The 15,948-nt window shown below is 38.6% G+C and overlaps 1 long non-coding RNA gene across 1 annotated transcript in view; it reads left to right on the top strand.

Moving 5' to 3' along the window:
• The window catches only part of LOC122553433 (uncharacterized), a 90,192-nt gene that overhangs the window by 3,358 nt on the left and 70,886 nt on the right, over positions 1–15,948 (top strand). Inside the window, exon 2 of the long non-coding RNA XR_015757851.1 lies at positions 1,478–1,534. This is a non-coding gene — a long non-coding RNA (uncharacterized LOC122553433). The remainder of the gene's footprint in view (positions 1–1,477; positions 1,535–15,948) is intronic.

Below are 15,948 nucleotides of genomic sequence, written 5' to 3'. Positions count from 1 at the left end.
ATTACAATTGAGATACAGCAATTGAAATGGTGTTCTCCTTTCCAAGTGATATAACCTTGTAAAATAGGTGTCTGTGGAGGGGTGTCCTCATGGAAATTTGACATTTTATGCTTCTTTTAGTGGCAGTGAAGATTTGTTACAAATCTAGTGAGAGATTTGTAAACTAAAAATAATCAAATTTACAGAATGGCCAAATGAAGAATTTGCCACCAAATTGGGGTGGCAGAGTGGCACAGTGGTTAGCACTGCTGCCTCACAGTGCTAGTGATCTGGATTCAATTCTAACCTTGGATGACTATCTGTGTGGAGTTGGCATGTACTCCCCATGTCTGTATGGGTTTCTGCCAGGTGATCCAGTTTCCTCCCACAGTCCAAAGATGTGCATGCTAAGTGGATTAGCCACGATAAATGGGGGGTGGGTCTGGGTGAATGCTCTTTGGAGGGTTGGTACAGAATTGATGGGCCAAATGGCCTCTATCTGCACTCTAGGGATTCTAATTTCACTTCTAGTAACTTCTACTTTAACACAAATCAGAATCAAAATAAACAAAAATTAACAGACAGACATTAAGTCAAATGAGATGAAAGTGTAAATTTAACTTTATACAGTCAATACAAGAATGATATACCTTACACAATCACAAGTATCCACATTACAGCCCACAGACATATTGCATATGTGATATGGCTAAATTAAGCTGTGGCGAACAAATGACCAGGTGTTTTAAATGCCAGTAAATACACAAATTAGTTGAAGAATGAGCAATGTTCAAACTACATGGATGCTATAGGAACGTTTAAGCGACTCTTGGATCGGCACACAGTTGAGGGTAAAATGAAGGTTATGTAGGTTTGTTTGATCTTAGAGTAGGGTAAAAGCTCGGCACAACATCAAGGGCCGAGGGGCCTGTACTGTACTGTTCTATGTGCTATGTCCAGTTTTCGATAACCCAACCAAGTTGGTCAGTATTTGTAACATTTTCCTGCCAATATGAAAAAGCGAAAAGAAGGTGTCTCATGAAGTTCCTGATGAAATCATATACATGGATTTTTTTAATGACATAAATAATTAAAATATGTTTAAATAATTGTTAGAGTCAATTTAAAATGCGTTGAAGTATTATCTGTGGTGTATGCATTATAAGATAAACTCTTGGAGAATTCCTTATGGGCAACACATTAATGTGCTTATCATAAGTAAATCTGCTACTTCCAGTTTTCATGAGTTTTCTGAACACTTTTCCATTTCATTATAATTTGCTATGTCAACATTTCCCATTTAATTTTGCAGTTGTCTGTGACAGTATAGTTGTAGCCAGTAGGTGGCCTAATAGAGCAAGCTTCTGAAGTGTCATTTTTTTTACATATTAAAAAACCTTCATCAATTGACTGTAGAAAATTCCAAAGGTAATTTACCAATAATTTTCTTTTTTATATATGAACAGCCAGTTTTTTTTTTACCATTTTGTCTTGACAGTTACCCTCTTTCCCACCTGTTCTGAAGGGGCAATTCTTGTTGAACAACATAGACCAGGTATGGAACATAGGATCTGCTTCTTATGTTTCTTTTATTCACTAGTTAAGGCAGTTGAACTATCATTTTGAAATTTCTTTACAGGAAGTACTGAGAATCTAGAGACATTGTATAATTGTGCACACATATCACTGAATTCTAAAATTAAGTGATTCTCTTCATAGAACAAAATAATGAACACATGACTTGTAGATATAATGTTGATAAAAGAACTCAAAATTATAAGTGACAGCAAATGCTCCCTGACCACTCTGATCTATAAGTTTCTCTTGACAATCCCCTTAAGAAACCACTAACTCTTTTATTGTTACACATTAAGCTTTTGTGTTCTTCTGGATTGTCCCTACAATCAATGAATAGGATATTGGTTGTACTTACTGTTCAAATTATAACAAACCACATCCCATTGTACCAAGTTGTAATTGCATGTAATAGATAAGTCCTTGGTGATGTTTGGTCGTCAATATTTTGGAGGCTATGTCAACCTTTGGAATATTTGATCAGGTTTCGTTAATGTTCTAAGGTAGGTTCACAGATTCTCTAACTTTGAGTCACATGTTACAAGTAGTTTAACTTTAAAAAATTCGTTTAATACTCTTGATATTTGTAAAGAAATGTAAACACTTGGTATTTCAAAGAGAAATATGAGCATATAGGTCATATTGTCTAAAAATAAAGATGGCATCTTTGACCTAATAGAAGAGACAAAATAACTTAAAATCCAGTGAATTTCATATTATGAAGAAAGAGTGACATGTAATTATTAGCATAGAAATGACATTTGCATGCTTAATGCACTGCGATTTAATGTATCCTGTCTATCATTTTAACAAAGGTATTATGTCAATTGCTTTTAACAAGATTAACACCTCCATTAAATCAACAGTGAATGAATTTGATACTAGCACATTAGAATTTCTTAAAATAATTTCAAGATGGTGTCATGCCCAGACTTGAATTCATAATAATGATTCATTTTCATCCTTTTATTTCCAGAAAGCAACAACTGCTTGAGAAAGATTACTCATGATTAGCAAGTAATGACATAATCAGTTTGCTGGCTGTTAGTGAGAAGTGATACTATTGCCTTTGGGCAAATGCAAGATTATTTTGGATGCATAATCATCCAAATAACTCTAAAGTCTACAAACCATCTATATTAAGTGGTCTTAGTCTTCATGATGGGTGTATAATTGAAGTTTACAGCAAAGCTAAGGTGAACAAGTTCCAAGTAGGGAAAGGAAGTGGACAAGCAAGGGAACCATGGATTCTAGGATAAGTATGTACCTGTCAGGCAGGAAGGAAGTGGTCGAGCGAGGGAACCGTGGTTTACTAAAGAAGTTGAATCTCTTGCCAAGAGGAAGAAGGAGGCATACGTAAAGATGAGATGTGAAGGCTCAGTTAGGTTGCTTGAGTGTTACAAGTTAGCCAGGAAGGACCTAAAGAGACAGCAAAGAAGACATGAGAAGTCTTTGGCAGGTAGGATCAAGGAAAACCCTAAAGCTTTCTATAGCTGTGTCAGGAATAAAAGAATGACTAGAGTAAGAGTTGGGCCTGGAAAGACACAGCAGGTCAGGCAGCATCTGAGGAGCTGGAGAATCAGAGGATGCTGCTTGACCTGCTATGGCTTTATAGCACCACACTCTCAGCTCTGATCTCCAGCACCTGCATTCCTCACTTTCTCCTAAGAATAGGGCCTGTCAAGGGTAATAGTGGGAAGTTTTGCGTGGAGTCCAAAGAGATAGGAGAGGTGCGAAATGAATATTTTTCATCAGTATTCACACTGGAAAATGTTGCCGAGGAGAATACTGAGCTATTAGACACGACGGGATTGAGGTTCATAAGGAGGAAGTGTTAGCGATTCTTAAAAGTGTGAAAATAGATAAGTCCCCAGGCCAGGTGGGATTTATCCTAGGATTCTCTGGGAAGATAGGGAGGAGATTGCAGAGCCTTCCGCTTTGATCTTTATGTTGTCATTGTCTACAGGAAGAGTGCCAGAAGACTGGAGGATAGCAAATGTTGTCCCCTTGTTCAGAAGGGAAGTAGAAACAACCCTGGTAATTATAGACCAGTCAGCTTTACTTCGGTTGTGGGTAAAGATTTGGAAAGGTTTATAAGAGATAAGATTTATAATCATCTAGAAAGGAATAATTTGATTAGGGATAGTCAACACGGTTTTGTGAAGGATAGGTCATGCCTCCCAAACCTTATTGAATTCTTTAGAAGGTGACCAAAGAGATGGATGAGGATAAAGCAGTTGATATGGTGTATATGGATTTCAGGAAAGCGTTTGATAAGGTTCCCCATGGTAGGCTATTGCAGAAAATACAGAGGTATAGGATTGAGGGTGGTTTAGTGATTTGGATCAGAAATTGGCTAGCTGAAAGAAGACAGAGGGTGGTGGTTGATGGGAAATGTTCATCCTGGAGTTCAGTTACTAGTGGGGTACCACAAGGATTTGTTTTGGGCCACTGCTTTTGGTCATTTTTATAAATGACCTGGTTGAGGTTAGTAAATTTGCAGATGACAATAAAGTCGGTGGAGTTATGGAAGTGAGGAAGGATGTTGCAGGTTACACAGGGACATAGCTAAGCTGCAGAGCTGGGATGAGAGATGGCAAATGGCATTTAGTACGGAAAAGTATGAGGTGATTCACTTTGGAAGGAGTAATATGAAGACAGACTACTGGGCTAAGGGCAAGATTCTTGGTCATGTGGATGAACACAGAGATCTCTGTGTCCATGTGCATAGATTCCTGAAAGTTGCCATCCAGATTGATAGAGTTGTTAAGAAGGTGTATGGTGTGTTGGCTTTTATTGGTAGAGGGATTGAGTTTCAGAGCCATGAGGTCATGTTTCAGCTGTACTGGGTGCAGCCGGACTTGGAGTGTTGTGTACAGTTGTGGTTGCCGCATTATAGGAAGGATGTGGAAGCATTCGAAAGGGTTCAGAGGAGCTTTACCAGGATGTTGCCAGGTATGGAGGGAAGGTCTTATGAGGAAAGGCTAAGGGACTTGAGTCTGTTTTCATTAGAAGGTTAAGAGGTGACTTAATAGAGACATACAAGATGATCAGAGGATTAGATAGGGTGGACAGTGAGAGCCTTTTTCCTCGGATGATTATGGCTCGCACGAGGAGGCACAGCTTTAAATTGAGTGGTGATAGATATAGGACAGATGTCAGAGGTAGTTTCTTTACTCAGAGAGTAGTAAGGGCGTGAAATACCCTGCCTGCAACAGTAGTAGACTCGCCAACTTTAAGGGCATTTAAATGGTCATTGGATAACTGTATGAATGATAATGGAATAGTGTAGGTTTGATGGGCTTCAGATTGGTTTCACAGGTTAGTGCACCATCGAGGGCCAAAGGGCCTGTACTGCGCTGTAATGTTCTATGTTCTAAGGCAGTTTATTTAAACATTTTAATTTTCAATGTAAATATGTACAGTGCTAGATTGAGCAGATTTTTTATATTTATACACAGATCAAAAATAAATGCTCACAAGTATTTTTAAGCCATGCAGCTACATACATATTTTTAACCCAATGCAGAATTATCCACAAGGTTCTTGATTTTTTTGTTAACTACATTTATTGTTGAATATCATTTGTGTTCACCCAGGAGAGTGATGTCAATTCTGTAGAACTGATGAGCATTTCATTTGTTAATGCATTCACAGGTTGAGTACAGCAAGATACATAACACAGCTGTCTGGTTCCAGCTCCAATAGCTCCTTGGGAAAAGTGTCAGAATCTACTAGTATCCTCACATTTGTAGCCTCTCTGAATGAGACTTGCCTGTTTTGATACCAAAAAGTTGTATTTCTTTAAAATTCTTTTTGGTTTTCGAGAAGAAGTGTTTTGTGAATCGAACAAAAAAGCTAGGTCTCAAGCAACTTTCTGTGGAACCTGTCAGTCATTCATGACATGTGGTAAATGAAGGTGAGGGGGGAAGGGGTCAGAATCATCCTGAGTGTCTATGATGGGAACTGTTATGCAAATGTAATGTTAAATCCCTAGTTTTGAAAAGCAATGATAGACAGCCCTCTTGTTGTCGGCAGAAAGACACGGGAATTTTCCGACATCTTTCCCAAGCTTCTGGTCTCAGATCTCCATCTGGTGCTTTCAGCTGCCTAAACCCTGAGCTCTGTAATTTCCACCCAAACCTGTCTGTCTCTCCAACTCTCTTCCTTTAATAGTATCTTTTAAAACTTATCTCTTACACCAAGCTATTTGATTATCTATCTTAATGTGTCCTTATGTAGTTTTATTTGATGACTCTCCTGTGAACCAGCCTTGGATGTTTTGCCATGTTAAATGTGATATGTAATTGCAAGTTATTATTAGATCTCATGGGCAATTTTAAGGGTGATTCTCAGGAATAAACAAATAAGAAACATTTGAGTGCGGGGTGGTGAAACTTTTCCTGTTACCTATTTTAAAAGTATACAAATTATTTACAGAAAAGAGAAAAACTGAATATACTGTCATTGGAATGAATGTATGTTAAGCAACATTACAAATATGATTGATGGTGTGCACAAATTATGACATTGTGGCCAATAGGAGACTTTGGACAGGACTGTGAATTAAATACTTGGGACAACAATGCATTCAACAGGGATAGAGAAGCAAAAAGAAAAACCAAAGAGTATGACAATAATGATTAAGGATGGTATTACCATTCTGCAGCAGATTCAAAAACTAAATCTGTTCATTTACTATTAAGAAATTGAAAAGAAGCTGCTACACTACTGAGAACCAAATTCTGAGATATAGATACAAATACTTAAAAGAAATGACAATGAAAGAACAGTAATAGAATGGAACTTTGATTACCCTAGTATGAACCTAAAGGAAAAAATGCATAAGGCCAAGGAGAGAGAAGAATGCCTAAAATAGATACATTAGAACTTCCTTAATCAGTATGCTTTTATCCTAAAGAAAAAAGGAACGGTGCTGAAGTTTGTCTGGTGAATTAGGTAAGGGACATGGAGTGTATTTCAGTAGGAGCACATCTGGGTAATAGTGATCGTAATATAATTCATTCAAAGTTATTATAGAAGAAAGCAAAGGAAAAAAATAAGGTCAAAAATAACCAACTTCCATGTTTGACTTGGGTGGGCTAGAAACAAAGATTGTCCAGGTAAACAGTAAACAATAAATAGCAGGCTTTCAGGGTGGAGATACCATATGTAAAAGTTAGATATATTGGCATAAGGAGGACCAGCAGATCTCAAGCTCTTAGGATGATAAAGGAAATATTTAGGAATTGTAAAGAGTGTCTGAAAAGCATGAAAAAAAAACAAATTTTTGACAATTATCAGATTATAAATGCCGTAGAAAATCAGCCAGAAAACAGGAGGACAGACAAAGAGAAAATATGGGCAAGATTAGCAGCTAATGTAACAAAAACAAAATCTTTTATGAGGATAAAAAAATTAAAGAAATGGTAGAGTCAAGCAGCAGCAATAAAGGATGTCTGATGAAGGCAGAGGACTTGTCTGATCTGAGTACTTTCATAAAAGAAAAAGGATGAACTTTAAGTCAGAGTTAGAAGAGAGGAAACTGGAGGTACTAGATATAACAACAATGTATAGAAACAGAATGCTCAATAGATCAGCAATATTGAAAGTCCATCAACTCCCACGTCCAAATCTGATGTATCCTTTTTTGTTTATGGAAGAGTGGCGTTAGCAGCACTCTTATCATATTCTTTTTTCATACCTCTTCAATATAGAAACATCCAAGAGGCCTGACCAATTTCAAATGCTGCAAAAAATGCCAAGGGTTAAATATGGTAACTAAAGACCTATTGATTTTTTATCAGCTCTTGCAAGACTAATACACCTCTTGTCAAGGTCAAAATAAATTTTCACTCAGATCATGGATTAATATGCGATAACCAGCCCAATTTACTTCAGCCAAATTGTGTCTAGGTAAGCTGATTAAGCTGTTTGATGAAATAACAGTGAAAGCAAATATCAATTATCAAACGCATTTTTAAAAAATGAAGCAAATCAGAGTAAAAAATTGTAGTTTGGATACATAATTGGTGATGGAATAGATGGCACAAAGTAATGACTATTGAATGCCTTTCTGTCTAGAGAGAAGTGCACAATAGTTTCCCACATATTTGGCTATTATTATGGGCGGCACGGTGACACAGTGGTTAGCACTGCTGCCTCACAGCGCCAGAGACCTGGATTCAATTCCTGCCTCAGGCGACTCTCTGTGTGGAGTTTGCACATTCTCCCTGTGTCTGCGTGGGTTTCCTCCGGGTGCTCTGGTTTCCACCCACAATCCAAAAGTGTGCAGGTTAGGTGAATTGGCTATGCTAAATTGCCCGTAGTGTTAGGTGTAGGGGAATGGGTCTCGGTGGGTCGGTGTGGACTTGTTGGGTTGAAGGGCCTGTTTCCACACTGTAAGTAAGCTAATCTAATTATTAGAAGTTTTTATCTGTTGGTGTATGGACTAAGTTAAATGGCTCTGTCAAACAGCTAATAAGGGCCCAATGGACCAAATGCTCTCTTTAGATGAAAGTGAGGACTGCAGACGCTGGAGAATAGAGTTGAGAGTGTGGTACTGGAAAAGCTCAGCAGGTCAGGCAGCATTCAAGAAGCAGCAGAATCAACATTTTGGGCAACAGCCCTTCCTCAGGAACGGCTCTCTTATTTCTACTTCTACCTCCAAGGTTCCCATTTCACTTTTGAAAATATTGGTTCTTACTAAAATATGTTTTGCATGTGCCATTGATGCTCTCTGGTGCCTCACTGAGTTGCCATTTTCATCCGTAAGACCGAATGCCAAATAAAAGCAGATGATTTAATGAAAGTTAGCAGCACTGAACAGCCTAATCTTTTCCTCATTCGATATTTCTGCATGTGCTATCCAGAAAGAGATCTAAACAGCATTCAAGTATTGAAATCTGACACTCCCTTATTCAGTGCAGTGGAGGCCATTAATTGCACATTTACTTACTTTGAATCTTACACTTCTAGGGATGAAGGAAGCCATGACCTTCATGTGCTGTATGTTGCCTCCACCAACAAATTTGTTGTCTGTTTTCCATATGAGGGTGACACGGTGGCTCAGTGGTTAGCACAGCTGCCTCACAGTGCCAGGGACCTGGGTTCAATTCCCACCTCAGGCAACTGTCTGTGTGGAGTTTGCACATTCTCCCCATGTCTGTGTGGGTTTCCTCAGGATGTTCCGGTTTCCTCCCACAGTCCAAAGATGTGCATATTAGGTGAATTGGCCATGCTAAATTGCCTGTAGTGTTAGGTGCATTAGTCAGAGGGGAATGGGTCTGGGTGGGTTGCTCTTCGCAGGGTCAGTTTGGACTTGTTGGGCCGAAGGGCCTGTTTCCACACTGTAGGAAATCTAATCTAATCATTTACATCAAACAGAAAATAGGCAGAATGAACTTCAAAGTTTGGGTGAAGATTTGTAGCTCGGGTGCTCGTTGCTGTGGTTCTGTTCGCCGAGCCGGAAGTTTTTGTTGCAAACGTTTCGTCCCCTGTCTAGGTGACATCCTCAATGCTTGGGAGCCTCCTGTGAAGCGCTTCTGTGGTGTTTCCTCCGGCATTTATAGTGGCCTGTCCCTGCCGCTTCCGGTTGTCAGTTTCAGCTGTCCGCTGTAGTGGCCGGTATATTGGGTCCAGGTCGATGTGTTTGTTGATGGAGTTTGTGGATGAGTGCCATGCTTCTAGGAATTCCCTGGCTGTTCTTTGTTTTGCTTGCCCTATAATGGTAGTGTTGTCCCAGTTAAATTCATGTTGCTTGTCGTCTGCGTGTGTGGCTACTAGGGATAGCTGGTCGTGTCGTTTCGTGGCTAGTTGATATTCGTGGATGCGGATCGTTAGCTGTCTTCCTGTTTGTCCTATATAGTGCTTTGTGCAGTCCTTGCATGGGATTTTGTACACTACATTAGTTTTGCTCATGCTGGGTATCGGGTCCTTCGTTCTGGTGAGTTGTTGTCTGAGTGTGGCTGTTGGTTTGTGTGCTGTTATAAGTCCTAGTGGTCGCAGTCAGTAACCTGCTTAGGGCAAACATCTAAATGGACATGTTGTTTGGATTTGATCCACCAATCTTTCAGATATGCAGCCTGTGTACCAGGCATGACACTCACTCAAATTCATGCACTACTCATTTGTGTGACAGGTAGAATGTCCTTTTAGCAGCATCCTGTTAGTGCCGAGCACCACTTACATTGCTGCTGTATAGTAGCAGCATCAAACAGCCAGCTCCATCTATTACTCCGGCCTTTGAGATCTGTGGCAAAATGGGTACTGTTCAGGTCCAAGAGTGACCAATTTAAGGACTTAGATGCATTTGCATAATATACAGTAAGAAATTACTGGGTCTCCCTGTTATGGAATGGATGTTCTGAAACTTGAAAGGGTTCAGAAAAGATTTACGAGGATGTTGCCAAGATTGGATGGTTTGAGCTATTGGGAGAGGCTGAATAGACAGGGGCTCTTTTCCCTGAAGCATTAGAGGCTGAGGGGTGACCTTATAGAGGTTTATAAAATCATGAGGAACATGGAAAGAGTAAATAGGCAAGGCTGTTTCACTGCGGTTGGGGAGTCCAAAACTAAAGGGAATAGGTTTAAGATAAGAGAGGAAAGATTTAATAGGGACCTAAGGGGCAACTTATTCACTTAGAGTGTGATGCGGGTATGGAATAAGCTGTCAGAGGAAGTGGTAGAGTCTAGTACGATTACAATGTTTAAAAGGCATCCGGATGAGTGTATGAATAGGAAGGGTTTGAAGGGATATGGGCCAAATACTGGAAAATGGGACTAGATTTATATAGAATATGGGCGAGTTGGACTGAAAGGTCTATGACTCTATGGTGCATTCTTTGCAGCGCCACATCTATTAATCGAAGTCTACTTGCTAACCAATCAGCATACTCCTCTCATACAGTTTATATATTGGTTTTCTCCTTGAATCCATATTCTTACAAGTTGTCCTTATAAGTACAAGATGAAAAGTTTTGACAAACTGTCTTTTTTCAGCTCTACTCAACTTCTGCACTACCAGATGACTAATTAAGTATTAATTAATAATCACAAATGAGTAAAGACTGTATTTTTATTCATTTTTACAAATTTTAATAACTTCTTGTGTTTTAAAATGGAATTTATCCACATTGTGCAAATACAATGAAACTAGATACCTCTAGGTTCTAAGCTAATGTTGTTTTGCATTGTAAAATACAGGTGCACATGTAAATTCTAAGAGATAAAGCAGTCAGTCTAAAATACTCCATTGTTTTATGTTTAAGTCAACTTATACAGACAGTGAACATCCAATAAATTAAGCATTGCCAAGTTGTTAATGAGTTGAGTTTTAACAATAATATTTAAATAAGAATACATTGATCCCAAAGGGACTACTAAATAAAAGTTTCAAACACCATGTTTGATGTGCATGGTTAGAGGTTCTCAAGATAACAGGGGCAATGAGGCATGAAATGTATCAGTGTTGAAGTTTTTATATCAATCCAAAGGTATTGACAGTCTCAACAATTTTTTTTCTGTTTGTGTGAAAACTTGAAGGCACTTGTGTCTCAAGGAAGAAAGAGATTTTCTGTTGAAAGCTCAGTTATTGAATATTCAATTTGAATTCTGTCGTGTATTTCTGGCAAGTATAACGGATTTTGCTGTTTTTTTGTAGTTAAATAGAATTTAGTTGCTGGTATCATCTGATTTGATGATATTGAACAAGGCTTGATATTATTTATTAACTCAGTCTCCTGGTCTTGCCTGATGGTATATCTCTGTGTTTGAACTACATTGTTTGAAGTGGTTAATTCGATACTTTTAAGGAGGTGAGCTCAACCAAATCGAATTAATGTAAAATAATCTTTAAACTGACAATATTTCAGTGTTGTTTGTGATATTACTCATGGTTTAGAATCCTGATTTGAGCCAAATGAGGCTCCTGCTGATTCTGAGGGCCACCAAAGCCATACCTTGATTGGTCACTGTGTTGAGTATAGAAGTTGGGAGGTCATGTTGCAGCCGTACTGGACATTGGTTGGTCCATTTTTGGAATATTACATGCAGTTCTGGTCTCCTGCTGTCGGAATGATGTTGTGAAAGAGTCCAGAAAAGATGTACAAAGATGTTGCCAGGGTTGAAAGTGTAGAGGTGTAGAGATGCACTGTACCTTTAAGAGAGTCGAAAAGCTAGCAAGGACTGACAAAGCACAGAGTCCTGAACAAGGTAGCAATGTAACACGTGATCAAAACAAAGAGCAGCAGCTGGGTTCCCATGAAACACAATAAAAACAAATTCAAATTCAGCCAATCAGTTTAAATTATGCCCCAAGATACCAAACTCCATACCAAACTCTTGACACCTGAAAGTGTTTTGGCATTCACTTTTCCTGCCTTCCTGAGGTTTGTGAAACTCTTTTTGCATTTTCTTCATGTTTGAAGGATCATACTCCTGCTGTTAATGCCTTAGCTGCTAACATTCATTTCTGCTCTTTGAGAGTCTAGCTTCCTTATCCCAGTCTTGGCAAACATTATTTCACTGCTATCCTTCAGAGCAACAACAGGACCTCAAGGTAAGAGATCAACTGAAGGGCAGCATTGCTAAACCCTAGAAATCAATATATAGTTCAGCCATTCTATCTTCCATTGAGATTGCTTCAACTAGAAATTCTCCTTTTCAGAGATGGACCAGGAAATTGGGAAGCAGGATGCTAAGCTGTAGCTGACTTTGTTAACTGAATAAGTGATCTGATTCCAACCTGAAATGTAGTGCAATAAAATTATGGACTTTTCTCTGCTAGTCACGCTTTAATTATGAAACCGAAAGAGAAAATGCTGGAAAATCTCAGCAGGTCTGGCAGCATCTGTAAGGAGAGAAAAGAGCTGACATTTCAAGTCTAACTGACCCTTTGTCAAAGCTATACTTTGGCAAAACTAGCTTTGACAAAGGGTCAGTTAGACTCGAAACATCAGCTCTTTTCTGTCCTTACAAATGCTGCCAGACCTGCTGAGATTTTCCAGCATTTTCTCTTTTGGTTTCAGGTTCCAGCATCCACAGTAATTTGCTTTTATCGCGCTTTAATTATGTTTGATGATGCACAAGAGTTTGCAGCTGAAGTGATTGTTATGGAAAAATTGAAATTCATATATAAGTAACAACACAAGCTTTATAATTTGTGATACGTCTTTGTAGAAATTGAGAGATCAAACAAAAGATTTGCAACCTTTACTTTTATAAAGTGAGCAATTATTTTTAAACTACATTACAGCTTATAACAGATTTGGAAGACATGATAATATATTTTAGGGATTCAGAGTGACTCTACAGAATTAATTTTCCATTTGCTGTGATCATAGTAGATATTGCATGTGAAAGTCAAGATGTTATTAAAAATAATATATAGCATTTTGTTTTTGAAATGGCCATTTCCAAGTTCATAAATTGCATTGTCTGGAATATCCCAAGATTGTGTTACTGGAGGAGAGCAGCCCCTACTCTGATGTTGCTTGTATTGATGGCTACTTCGAATGTTTGGTCAAAATTCAGACCTGCAAGCATATCTGCCTTCAGCCTCTTGAAAGGTGTCAGGCATTTCTGAGTCTGTTGCACTGGACTACTGAACTACTTGCAAATTGGCAGAGGGTAAATAATAAGAGAGAAGTAAATGCATTGCTCAAAGATTGGTGTCGTTGAAATAGAGTTTTGATTCATGGGGCACTGGCAGCAGCGCTGGGGAAACAAAGAGCTGTTCCACTGAGATAGGGTTCATTTGAACCATTTTAGGATTAGAGTTCTGGTGACTCTTGGGTTATAGATAGGGCTTTGTTGGTGGCAGTGGTGTGGGAGGGGGGGAGGGTCTGATTGAAATAAAATTTTAAAAATCAACAAGAAATGAGAGAGTATATTCGGAGTAGTGAAGAGGAAAATGAGAATCAAAGTATGACAGAAAGGCATAGAAAATATACATAGAGTGCAGCAGAAATTAGAATCAGCAGAAGGAATAATAATGAAATGTCAAGCTTCAGGTTCTTTACCTGAATGCACCCAGCACTTATAACAAGATAGATGATTTGATGCCACAAATGGAAATATATAATTATGGCTTGCATGTTATTGTGGAGATATGATTGCAGGGTGACCAAAATAGGATACTCAATACCCAAGGGTATTCGTCAAGCCAGAAGAATAGAGAAAAAGGAAATGAATGTGGTGTACCTGTGTCAATATAGGAATGTATCTGTGTGGTGGTGAGTAGTGATGTACATGCAATAAATTATGATATGGAATCAGGTTGGGTGAAAATAAGGAATAGCCAGAGAAAGAAATCATGGATAAGAGCTGTCCAAAGGCCCTGAAGATTTGTCTCACTGTCGGGCAAAGTATGAATCAAGAAATAATGAAGGCATATAAGAAGGCAGCATTTCCCTCTCTCCCATATGTATTCAATCTCCTATTACTGTTGCCAGTGGTTGTGGGCGACTATGGAAGAGTCTCTTCTAGAACAGGGGTTTTTGGATTACCTCATAATCGTCAACCAAGGTGGCTAGCTGCCTGATACTCATTAATCTGTATTTTTATAGGTGTGTGCTTTTCAGGAAGTGTCTCGAGTTTTTAAACTCCTCAAGAAGACTTATTTTCTAGATGATTTTTTAATTGTCTTTTGATTCGGGTGACTACACCACTGGTTGAAGCAAGCTCCTTAGGACTTTCAAATTCAAGTTAGGTCTGATCAAGCCATTTCCTGAGGATAGTAAATTTCTGATGATACACGCCTGGCACTAACTGGCACTTGTTTGGAATAGCACTTTTCATTACCACAGTCAATGACATTTACCTCTGGCACGAAGGCAAAAACCTTGTGATAGCCTCTTAAGCTTGTAAATATTTCTTTCCCTGCAAGTTTACTATACAGTAATAAGGACCAATATTGGACTGGCTATTTTACCTGTCATTTGAAAGAAGGCTTCCAACACTGCTTCCTCAATCCTAGAGATTAAATGGGCAAACTGGGTAACTTTAGCAATTAACAGTCAAAAGGTGTGGTACTGGAAAAGCCACAGCAGGTCATTCAACATCCGAGGAGCAGGAGAGTCAACATTTTGGGCATATGCCCTGCATCAACTTTTCGACTCTGGCCTTCAGCATCTGCAGTCCTCACTTTCCCCTGCTTTAGCAATTAAGTTGGAGCACTGGTGGATTCCTGTCCCTCAGCTCGAACTCTTTTAGTATAGGCACTCTTTCCTTCTCTCTATCTTGAAATTCTTGTTTTCCTCTCCATGCACTTCCCTGTTCCTCCCTCTCCCTTTCCTCTCTTTCTTTATCTCTCTGTGCGTCTCCTTCCTTTTCTTGAAATTCAAAATTTCACTGCTTCAGTTTAAATCTCTCTACCACTACTCTGTCCATTTCTTCAAGCTTCATTTCCATCTACAGAGAGTCGGTCATACCATTTAAAATTTCAGGCTTTTCGGTGAAATTCTTTTTTTTTATAGATATTTTTATTGAAAATTTAACATTTTTTACTTTTACAAAAGAAAACTAAAAAAAAACCCCAAGTATAAACATTGATATACAGTTAAATCTTAAACAAATGATAACCAAAATCTATTAAACAAGAAAATAGAAATACCAAGAGAAAAAAAAAGACAAACCTCAACTAACTACTCATCTAACTTACAACTAACCAGAGTGTATCATTAAAATTCTTACATTATTCAAGAGAAAAAAAAAACCCAATGGATAACACATAAATTGAGCAGTGATATACATGCTCGAAATGTGTTAACATCAGATCACAACAAAACCTGTATTCATGTGGGATTCCTCTCCCAGGGGGCCCTGGACCAGCCAGGTTCACCCTCTCAATTAAATAAAGGCCCTTGTAGGATGACCGAGATATCTGTATTTGTGTAATTCAAGAAGGGCTGCCATATTTTTATGGAATAATTTGGCTTTTTCTCCTGGTGCACCATATTCAGGGGGAGTATATTCCATAATTATTCTGTGCTGACTCAAAAGTCCATAAGGGCCCTCAGCCACCCAGTTTACCAAAATGTTTTTCCCTGCACAGAAAGAGAGAACTGAAAATAATTTCTTTCCTGTCGTAATTTCAGGTATTCTTTTATCCAATAAATGTGTCTCCTATAGGAGAGCTATATCGATCCTCTCTTTCTTGAGGTTTGATAGTATTCTCCTCCTTTTGATTGGTGAATTACTCCCCATGACATTCCAGGCACACCATTTAATCAACCGATCATCCATAATCACCGGGCAAGTCCGAGACCCTCCGGGAGAAGAAACTCTATCCAAAACATCCCGAGCATAGAGCATATAAAATACACAAAAATAAAAGCTCTTTAGTACATTCAGATCAATATAATAAAAAACTATTTCTAAATAGTAAAAAAAGGT

The sequence above is a fragment of the Chiloscyllium plagiosum genome, unplaced genomic scaffold (genome assembly GCF_037043375.1).
Source record: "Chiloscyllium plagiosum isolate Xiang-an unplaced genomic scaffold, Cpla_swu_hap1 HiC_scaffold_8, whole genome shotgun sequence".
NCBI lineage: Eukaryota > Metazoa > Chordata > Chondrichthyes > Orectolobiformes > Hemiscylliidae > Chiloscyllium > Chiloscyllium plagiosum.
Note: the sequence above shows the minus strand (reverse complement) of the source record. Positions and strands in the feature narration are given on the sequence as shown.